The sequence below is a fragment of the Balaenoptera ricei genome, chromosome 12, assembly GCF_028023285.1.
Source record: "Balaenoptera ricei isolate mBalRic1 chromosome 12, mBalRic1.hap2, whole genome shotgun sequence".
NCBI classification, from domain to species: Eukaryota; Metazoa; Chordata; class Mammalia; order Artiodactyla; family Balaenopteridae; genus Balaenoptera; species Balaenoptera ricei.
In genome coordinates, this window is record NC_082650.1 from 18,960,407 (window position 1) to 18,971,622 (window position 11,216).

Here is an 11,216-nt window from a genome sequence, read left to right on the forward strand (position 1 = left end):
CCTGTAGCGACCACTGATGAAAACCACTGGAAACCAAGTTTACTTTCAGTTTTCTTTTCCAAAGAAAACGACAGAGAGAGAGAGAGAGAGACAGAGAGAGGAAGAGAGAAAGAGAAGCCTCTAAGTTCAAGGCTAATTGAATGGAGGCTGCACAGTGACCATGAAAGCTCCTATCCATTTTCATATTCTGATACCTTGGAGACCAAAGGTTAAGAGTCTCAGAATAGGGAAGTCATCTTGTTTTGAAATTCCTCAAATGTTTATGTCCTGGTAGAGAGCTCTGGTCGTGACCAAGTAGTTATCTATTCCATCACTTCCTAGTTGTGTAACCTTGAACAACTGACTTGCCATCTCTCTATCACGAGTTCCTTATTTGTAAAATGCAATTAATAATGATTTCTACAATATAGTCATCGTGAAACTTAAATGAGACAGTGCCTCTGATGATGCAGCATATGATGAAAATCCAATAAATATCACTTAGCAGTATTATGATTTCAGGGGCACAGAATAATATATTTTTTTCTAATTACTACATATTTTCTAGCTGTTCTATGCATAGACTACATTTATTCAGAAAAAAATAACCTTCAAGAAGTGCTTTTATTTCCCCAGGGGCTATTAAAATGTCTAGTCCTATTATAAAGATTTTTGCTTTCAGCCCAACAGACATGCTCAGAAATGGAATGGACTCTGGGGCAGACGGGGCTGCGGGTTTAATGACATCAGGTACATAGCGACTCCCACTTTAGGCAAGTCTGAAAATACCCTTTCTGCCCTTCTTAAACCAAATGGCAAGGCAAAATCAAGCAAGCTACACAGCCAAGAAATGATTTCTGGGCTTACGGGTCTGTTTTCATTAACTCTTTATTAATTATGTATTGAGTATTTATTGAGTTCTCTATGTGAAGTGTTATAGGCTAGCTGGCATTGGGACTCTATTTAAAAATATATCAGACACAGTCTGATGACCTCCAGGAGCATATGCATAGTAAAAAAAAAATATCACGTGCAAAACTTACCACAATAAAAGTAGGTGTGGAAACTGCTTATCAGAGATATGTAAACACAAGAGGTCAGAACGTTCACTTTTTTCTACAAAAGTTTGGATTTTGCTGTATAATTATGCTTTGAAGAAAAAGATACTCAAGGAGGAGAAATGACATAAACAAAGGTGTGAAAATGCTAAACATGATCACTGTTATAATAAAACTACTTATTTGCAATTTCTACTATGTGCTAGGCTATATATATATATATATATCTCCTAGATATATAGGCTAGAGAGTGTGTCTTAGAGCAGGCAAGAGATTAAGCTGCAAAGGTAAGCTGGGATAAGAATAGGATTTCTAACCCTTCAGTGATGTCAGCCCTCCCTAACAAGAATGAAGGGGTTTTCTGGTCTGGGGTGAACTTATGGCAGTGGTGCCTGGTGGAAGGTGATTGAGTGTAGGTCTGGTCTGGTGGGTTAGCTTCTAGGATTCAGCACTTCACAGCAATCCTATGAGGTAGGTAGTGAAGGTTTTGTTATGTCCACTTTCAGCTGGTAAGAATGAAGCACACAAGACCTAAGTGATGAAACCAAAGGCACTTAGACAATTTCAGAGCTGAACTAGTATCCAAGTCTTGCTTGGCTGACTTCCAATACACTTCCATTCTCAAATCCAGGTTGTTACCCTGTGGCTCTGAAATACATGGTGTTGTCGATTTTAGAGAGAAAGGCAGAAACCTTATGCACAGAAATAACTGTAATAGGTGACAATAGGTTACAGTAAGTGGCAGCGAGCCCAGTGTGCTTGGCTTACTTGAATTGCATGTAAGTTATAGAAACGCTAATGGTTATAATTGTGCTAATATTTGTTTGCAAGGAGTTATAGGGGTGGCTCTAAAGAACTTGGGAGAGTCCAAGGACCTGAGTATTCAGAACTCATAGGTTTGAAAAGTGGGAAAAGCTTTGAGATCATCTAACTCCTTTATTTTATCAGTGAGGAAACTAAGGCTCAGAGAGATCAGGTGAATTGCCAAGGTCATATGGACAGTGAGTGGGGGAGGGCTCATTCTCTTTAATAGATATTAATTAATGAATTAATTTCTTATGAGGAACTGGCTCGCATGATTACAGAGGTTAAGAAGTCCCATGATCTCCTATCTATCTGGAAGCCAATACCTAGGCTTACACCAGTGGTGTAATTTGGTCTGAGTCTGAAGGTCTGAGAACCACGGGAGCTGATGGTACAAATCCCAGTGCAGGGGCTGGAGAAGATGAGCTGAGATGTCCCAGCTCCAGCGTGAGGCAGAGAAAACAATGATCCTTCCTTCTGGGGGTGTTGTAGGCAATTTCGTGTTTCTGATATCCAGACCAGAATACTCATGAAACTCCAGGCACGGTTCTTCTGTGCTCGCCATGACCGGTGCTGTGTCATTTCGTTTCACCCATAGATTCATTTTCAGAAGATTTAGGGACACATGCTGTAACTCTTTAGAGTGCCTGATGACTGGTCCAACCTGAGTAGGTGCCAAGCCCCACTGTGCGGTAGAGGGCAGCATGTGGAGTGAGGAGCAAGCCCCAGGCTTCCCTTCTGTAACCGAGTGATTTCTCTCCCATATATTGACTGTGCTTCATGCCAAGCTTGGACCTCTGAAGGTCAGCTCCTTCCCCTGGTCCACCTCAGGAAGGCACAGGATAATGTAGCCAGGAAATACACCACCTGTTCTCATGCAGTTTGTCTGTGTACTCATTCCACACCATCTAACTGGAAACCAGGAACTCAGCTGCTCTTCCCAGGAGCTGAACTTCTACAGCTCTCGGAGGGGCTCCCGTGCACGTTTGCTGGGAAGCTCAGGGACATGGGGGTCCAGCATACGGAGAATAATCAGGCTCTTGGGCTCCTTCCCACAGACACATACATTCTAGAGGGCAAGGACCTTGGAAAGGTGTGAAACCAAGCACAGAGTTACTGTTCCAGTCTTTGGATTTGTGCCAGCAACTCCACCCCCAGGTAAATGTGGGATAATGTGTTCGTTCTACTTTTCACAGGCAAAGCAGATCATAGAAATTATTTGATGAAAAGTAACTGGGAGTTTTGCCAAGCTCATTTTTGGTTCATTATACCATCTATTATTAATACATTATCACATACTGATCACTTGGTCTGATTTCTTTACCCCATGCACACGGTGGTGGTTTTTCCCCTGTTGTTTATAAGTGTAGACGGTGTGATGGAACCATGTTCAAGGCTGAATTTTAAAATGTGATCATCTTAATATTGGGAGAAAGATTCTTTCCGATGAACGCAGGTCTTCTGAGGGATTGTTAACTGACTTTGTCACGAGGCTCAACTTTCAGCAGGCAGAAAAAAGAAAAAGAAAATTACCATCGTGGGCTTAAGTTTGAGTAACTGGGAAGAAACGCAAGATAAAGTGAAATGGTGAAGAATGTGGGAAAAAGTAACCGTGTCATCTTAGTGTTCAAAATAAACTAAGAGGAAAATATAGAGAATAATATAGTACACAGATTTTTAATTATCAGAGAAAAATAGGTACAATTCCATGACTGGAGGCTTTAAAAAGTAAAGACCGCTCAAAAGAAACTAGTGCAGCAGGAGAAGGCTTACTGTCTACTTTTAGAAGGATTTTGATTAGAAAAAGGAAGGACCAGGGCATAAAGAAGACCAATTTTTACTGACCCATAAGGGGAAGTGTTTTCCAAAAAGACTGAAGTGTGTCCCTACTTTATTCATCTTCATAACTTTAGCACCTATTGTAATGCTAGGGTCACCACATTTCTTTCATTGGTTCTGCAGTTTGGAGAATGTTTATCCCAGGTTCTTATAATAACATGCTGATGTGATCCCAGCATCACTTTGGATAATCATAATGAAACATGGAGAATAAGAGAGGTGTCAAAAATATTGTGACAGAGACACCTAGTTGATCACCCCAACAGCTAGTCTCCTTTTCTTCCTTGGTAATGGAACTCTGATTTCATCTGAGGGTAAAGCATCCCATGAAAGGCATACACAAGGACTTCCCTGGTGGTCTCGTGGTTAAGACTCCACACTTCCACTGCAGGGGGCATGGGTTTGATCCTTGGTTGGGGAACTAAGATCCCTCTAAGATCCCTCATAATGCATGGCACAGCCAAAAAAAAAAAAAAAAAAGCATACACGTCTCAGCCTGTCTTACACCTTGCTAGGGCCATGTGACTATATTCTGACCAGTGAATTATAACAGCCAGTTATTAATGTGCTAGTGTGAAATATAAGATCTGGTATTAATGTGACTTCTGGGTTGACTGAGATCACTTAGCTGGGAAGAGTGGTCCTTTTGTCTCTTTGCTCTTCTGACTACTGCCATCCTGTAATGAAGCCCTTTTAGAGTCTAAGTTATATGCTGAGAATAGTGAAGAAAAAAGGCTGAAACCTGGATTCTTGATGGCTCCGTGGAGCCATCATACCTAACTCTGAGCTGTTTACCTCTAGATTTCTTCTATTTCAGGGAAAAAAAAAAACACTTCTATTTGATTATGTTATTTTGGAGTACCTCTTATGCAGCTGAACTTAAACCTAACTGATAAAATTTCCAGAGACTAGAGATGGTTTTCAGAGACTAGAGATAAGCATGTGTAAATTCCAGGAAAAATCCTCCAGGGCACATTCAATAACAATAATTCTTGCTAAATTACCTTAATTTTTTTGGACCTTGTTATCAGATTAGTAGCTTTTATTTAAGGACCAACATTTTGGGAAGACTTACTCCTTGCTGGATGCTGTTTTAAATCCCTTATGTCTATTATCTTTTGTAATCATCACAACAGGTACTTTAAAAAACCCCATATAGCAAATGATAAAACAGAGGCAGAGAGGTTTAAATAACTGATCCAGTGGAACACAGCTGATAGAGACAAGATACAAGCTCAAGGAGCCTGAGTGTAGAGGTCACTATCTTAGTTCATATACTACACTTTGAGGGGAAAGACACAGATAACAAGTGAATTTTAATTTTTTTGTGCATTGGATACAATCTCATAAAAGCAGAGTGGAGAAATGATAGATGGGCATTTTGAACAATTCAAGATGCCCAGCCAATGTCATCCTGGAAGGAAGTGTCTTGGTACTTGTCAAGGTGTCTTAATCCACTTCTGTTTAAGAATTTTATTAATGGCTGAGGACACATCAGGTCTATTTATCAAATGTGCAAGAACTAGAATAAGTTTAGCCTGGAAAGGAGAAGACTCATGGAAACATGGGCGGTCTCATCAAATACTTATTCTATAATTTTAGAGCTTTAGCAGCCTCCAAAATCACTAATGCCTTTCAGGAATGGTGGGAATGCAAAGCGGTACGAGACCTATGGAGACACTATTTTGCAATACTGCAATATTTGACAATATTCTGATAAGTTGCATATGCATTTACCCTTTGACCCAGAAACTCCACTTCTACATTACTAAAAAGATACGCTGGTGAAAAAAAAGAAACAAATATAAGAGCACAAATTCACAAAGCTATCCTTTGTACACTAATTACATATAACCTATTTTATTTAAGAAATAAAATTCTAAGGAAAAAATAAAAGTTAGATGGACAGGGGAATCTGTAGATTAAAAGAGACTTAACCAATTGCAATGATAGGCTCTCATTTGCATCCTGATTCAAACAAGCAGAAAGAGAGAGAGAGAGAGAGATGATGCACATGTTGGAGAAATGTGAGCACTGCCTGTATAGTTTAAGATATTTAGGAATTATTTGTTGTTACAAAGTCACAGTCCTTATATTTTAGAGAAACTGTGAATCATTATGGATAGTTTTATATGATACTTGGGATGGGATTTGCTTCGATACAAATCCAGGAAAGAGGGAAACTGGGTGAGGATAAAGACGAAATAAGATTGATCACAAGTTGGTATATTTACAGCTGGGTATTGATTACAAGGGCATTCATTATTCTATTACATCAACTCGTGTACATGTTTGAAAATTTTCATAATACGAAAGTAAAAGTTAAACCTATCTCTCAATTTTAAATAAAATATTTTAATTTGCTAAAAAATTTTTCCACTTGAAATGTACAGATGCAGATCTTTAAAAAAGAAACTTACCAAGAAGGAAAAAAAAATAATCAATAGTAAAAGGGTAATTTAATTTAAGGACAGGTTTCACGTTTGATTTGCAGCAGAGCTAAGGAGCAAATTTGGGACTCTGGAAACTCACTCCAGTGCTCTTTTTATGTTATGATTGACGTTCAGTCAATGGGCAATGATGTTGAAGGGAGCACACTGTTTGCTGAGTCTCTAGAGGGGAAGCAAGCAAAGTGATACAAAGGTATATTTTGACTCAAAATAACAAAAACTTTTCCTCCAGTTGAGGCCATTGAGAGCATAATAGCTTTTCTCGAGGTTTTGGATGAATCCAGGTTTGGATGAATTCATCCAGGTCTGGATGAATACACAGGTTGAGACTTGATGGCCACCTGATAAGGATGTTGTAAAGATAATTCCTGTATCAGCTTGGAGGCTGCACTAGAGGAACTTGAAGCTCCCTTCCTACTCAATGATGCCATAATTCTATAATGAGATGATCCTTCTTGTTTCGACACATAACTCATAACTCTTGCTGGAGGGCTGGCATGTGCCATGGGAAGCATTGGCACCTGATTTGAAAGAAAAACACTTGATTTGCAGATACAGACTGATGCAGTCCTTCACAAACAAAAAATTTAAAGACTCAAATTATTAATGTTAAATAATTCCAGTTTTAGTAGTTTGGGGTTTAATACTTATATTGAATTCCTAGAAGGTGTAAGGTGTTTGGCCATAGACTATAAAGGCCCTCATCCAAGTGCTGAGTGCCTGAATGTGTTTGATACCTCCAGCTTCTCCTCCTCCCTCACATGAGCTGTTTTTCCTGTATAGAAGTCTGCTCCTAGACAAAGTTCTGTTACCCACCTCTAGAGCTAAGTGTGAGCTTAAAGCAACATGTCACCATTCCCAACCGTTTTTAAGCTTTATTTCTAACCAGAATAAAAAGATTTATTAAAAAAAATAATTTCTGAGAAATCAGAAATGAAAGAGGAGATATTAAGATATTACAATTGATACCACAGAAATACAAAGGATCATAAGAGACTGCTATGAACAATTATACTCCAACAAATTAAACAACCTAGAAGAAATGGATAATTTCCTAGAAATCTACAAGCTACCAAGACTGAATAATGATGAAATAGAAAATCTGAACAGAATGATGACTAGTAAGGAGATTGAATCAGTAATTAAAAACCTCCCAACAGGGACTTCCCTGGTGGCACAGTGGTTAAGAATCCACTTGCCAATGCAGGAGACACAGGTTTGATCCCTGGTCCATGAAGATCCCACATGCCCCGGAGCAACTAAGCCCATGTGCCACAACTACCGAGCCTGTGCTCTAGAGCCTGCGAGCCACAACTACTGAGCCCATGTGCCACAACTGCTGAAGCCCACATGCTCTAGGGTCCACATGCAACAACTACTGAGCCCATGTGCTGCAACTACTGAAGCCCGTGTGCCTAGAGCCCATGCCCTGCAACAAGAGAAGCCACCGCAATGAGAAGCCCGCACACTGCAATGAAGAGTAGCCCCTGCTCACCACAACTAGAGAAAGCCCACACACGGCAATGAACACCCAACACAGCCAAAAATAAAATTAAAATTAAAATTAAAAATTAAAAAAAAAGCAAAAAACCTCCTAACAAACAAAAGTCCAGGAGAGAATGGCTTCACTGGTGAGTTCTACCAAACATTCAAAGAAGAATTAATAACAATTCTTCTCAAACTCTTCCAAAAAATAAAATAGGAAGGAGCACTTCCAAACTCATTTTACAAGGCCAGCATTACCCTGATACCAACCAAAGATATCACATAAAAAGAAAATTACAGTTCAATATTCCTGATGAACATAGATGTAAAATTCCTCAACAAAATGTTAGCAAACAGAATTCAACAATACAGTAAAAGGATCATACACCATGACCAAGTGAGATTTATTCTGGGGATGCAAGGATAGTTCAACATCCACGAATCAGTCAGTGTGATACACCACACTAACAAAATGAAGGATAAAAATTATATGATCATCTCAAAAGATGGAGAAAAAGCTTTTGACAAAATTCATTATCTATTTATGATAAAAACTCTCAACATAATAAAAGCCATATATGACAAGCCCATAGCTAACATTATACTCAATGGTGAAAATCTGAAAGCTTTTCCTCTAAGATCAGGAACAAGACAAGGATGTCTACTCCCACCACTTTTATTCAACATAGTATTGGAAATCCTAGCCAGAGCAATTAGGCAAGAAAAAGAGATAAAAGTCATCTAAATTGGAAAGGAAAAAGTTAAACTGTCACTATTTGCAGATGACATGATATTATATATAGAAAACTCTAGAGGCTCCATCAATAAACTATTAGAATTAATAAGCAAATTCAGTAAAGTTATAGGATACAAAATCAATAGACAAAAATCTAATGTGTTTCTATACACCAACTACAAACTATCAGAAAAATTAAGAAAGCAATCCCATTTACAACTGCATTAAAAAGATAAAATACCTAAGAATAACTTTAACCAAAGAGATAAAAGACCTGTATATTGAAAACTACAAAACATTTATGAAAGAAATTGAAGAAGACACAAATAAATGGAAGGATTCCATGCTCATGGATTAGAAGAATTAATATTGTTGAAATGTCCATACTGGCCAAGGAAATCTACAGATTCAATGCAATTCCTATCAAAATTCCAATGGCGTTTTTCACAGAATTAGAACAAACAATCCTAAAAATTTTATGGAACCACAGAAGACCCTGAATAGCCAAGGCAATCTTGAGAAAGATGAACAAAACTGGAGGCATCACACTCCCTGATTCCAAACTATATTATAAAGCTATAGTAACTATAAACAGTATTGTATTGGCATAAAAACAGACACATAGATCAGTGGAACAGAATAGAGGGACCAGAAATAAATCCATGCCTATATGGTCAATTATTTTATGACAAATTACAAGAATATACAGTGGGGAAAGGACAGTCTCTTCAATAAATGGTGTTGGGAAGAATGGACAGTCACATGCAATAGAATGAAACTGAACCAGTATTTTATACCCTACAGAAAAATTTACTCAAAATGGATTAAAGACGTGAACGTAAGACCTGAAACCATAAAACTTCTAGAAGAAAACATAGGTTGTAAACTCTTAGACACAGGTCTTGGTGATGATTTTTTGAATCTAACACCAAAAGCAAAAGCAACAAAAGTAAAAATAAACAAGTGGAAGTACATCAAACTAAAGAGCTTCTGCACAGTAAAGGAAACCATCAACGAAATGAAAAGGCAACTAATGAATGGGAGAAAATTATTGCAGATCATATATCTATTTAGGACTAATATCCTAAATATATTAAAAAACAAAACAAACAAAAAACCCTTACACAGTTCAATAGCAAAAAAATGGTCAGAAGATCTGAATAGACATTTTTCCAAAGAAGACATACAGATGGCCAATGGGTACATAAAAAGATTCTCAACATCACTAATCATCAGAGAAATACAAATCAAAACCACCATGGGATATCACCTCACACCTGTTAGAATGGCTATTATCAAAAAGACAAGAAATGACAAGTGTTGGAGAGGGTGTGGAGAAGAGGAAACCCTTGTGCACTATTGGTGGGAATGCATACTGGTGCAGCCACTATGGAGAACATTAGTGAGAATCCTCAAAAAATTAAAAATATATAGAACTCCAATAAGATCCACGAATTCCACTTTTGGGTATTTACCTAAAGAAAGTGAAAACACTAACTCAAAAAGATATATGTACCCCCATGTTCATTGCTTCCAAGACATGGAAGCTACCTGAATGTTCATCAATAAATGAGTGGATAAAGAAGATATGGGGGCTTCCCTGGTGGCGCAGTGGTTGAGAGTCTGCCTGCCAATGCAGGGGACACGGGTTCGAGCCCTGGTCTGGGAAGATCCCACATGCCGCGGAGCAACTAAGCCCGTGAGCCACAACTACTGAGCCTGCGTGTCTGGAGCCTGTGCTCCGCAACAAGAGAGGCCGCGACAGTGAGAGGCCAGCGCACCGCGATGAAGAGTGGCCCCCGCTCGCTGCAACTAGAGGAAGCCCTCACATAGAAAACGAAGACCCAACACAGCCAAAAATAAATAAATTAATTAATTAAAAAAAAAAAAAGAAAAGAAGATATGGGAGATATATATATATATATATATATATATACACACACACACACAATGGAATATTATTCAACCATTAAAAAATAAATCTTGCCATTTGTGGCAACATGGATGGATCTAGAGTGTATTATATTATGCTAAGTGAAATAAGTCAGACGAAGGCAAATACTGTATGATGTCTCTTATGTGTAGAATCTAAAACAGTAAACAAGCAAAAAAACGCAAAGACACCAAAGATCATAGATAAAGAGGACAGATTGGTGGTTGCCAAAGGTGAAGGGTGGGAAGTGAGACAAATGGGTGAACACTTTTTTTTTTTTTTTAGTTTAAATAAATTGAATAAAAAATTTAAATAATAATAATAATAAAAGAATTCCTAGTGTCAACAAATAAACAGGGTGAGGGTTGAGGTGGGTGTTCTGAAATGACACAGTATAACCAATCCAGCTATTCTGGTGATTCCAAAGAGAGACTAGCCACGTGGTCTATATCAGAGACGGTCAGGAGCCCTGCTGCTCAGGCTGAAGGTGACCGCCATCCAGGACCTCAGAGTTAGCCTTGCCATGAATGGTTCAGGAAAAATAAGGTGCCAGACTTCCAAAGATCTGTAAGGGAGTCCATTCTGTCCCTGTGATGCTATTAGCTTCTCTCTCTCTCTTTCTAGTTGTCAGTGACATGAATCTCAGCTCCATTCTACATGGATTACTTCTGATCTAATTCTAACAGCCCTAAGATTTCAAGAGATAGATATAAACACCAGTTGGATATTACAAGAAAATCGGATTGTTCTGCAGTGAGTGAGATATGGAAAGGCCTTTTCCCAACCAAGTAGTAGACAGAATTGTCATAGTAAGTTGTGTTTGAAATAAAACGGTTCATAGATCTGAGGTGACACTGCCTTTTGTAAAGTGTGAAATTGGTCCTTCTGTTGGGCAGAAAGAGAATCAAAAAAGGAAAAAGAAAAAAGAACAC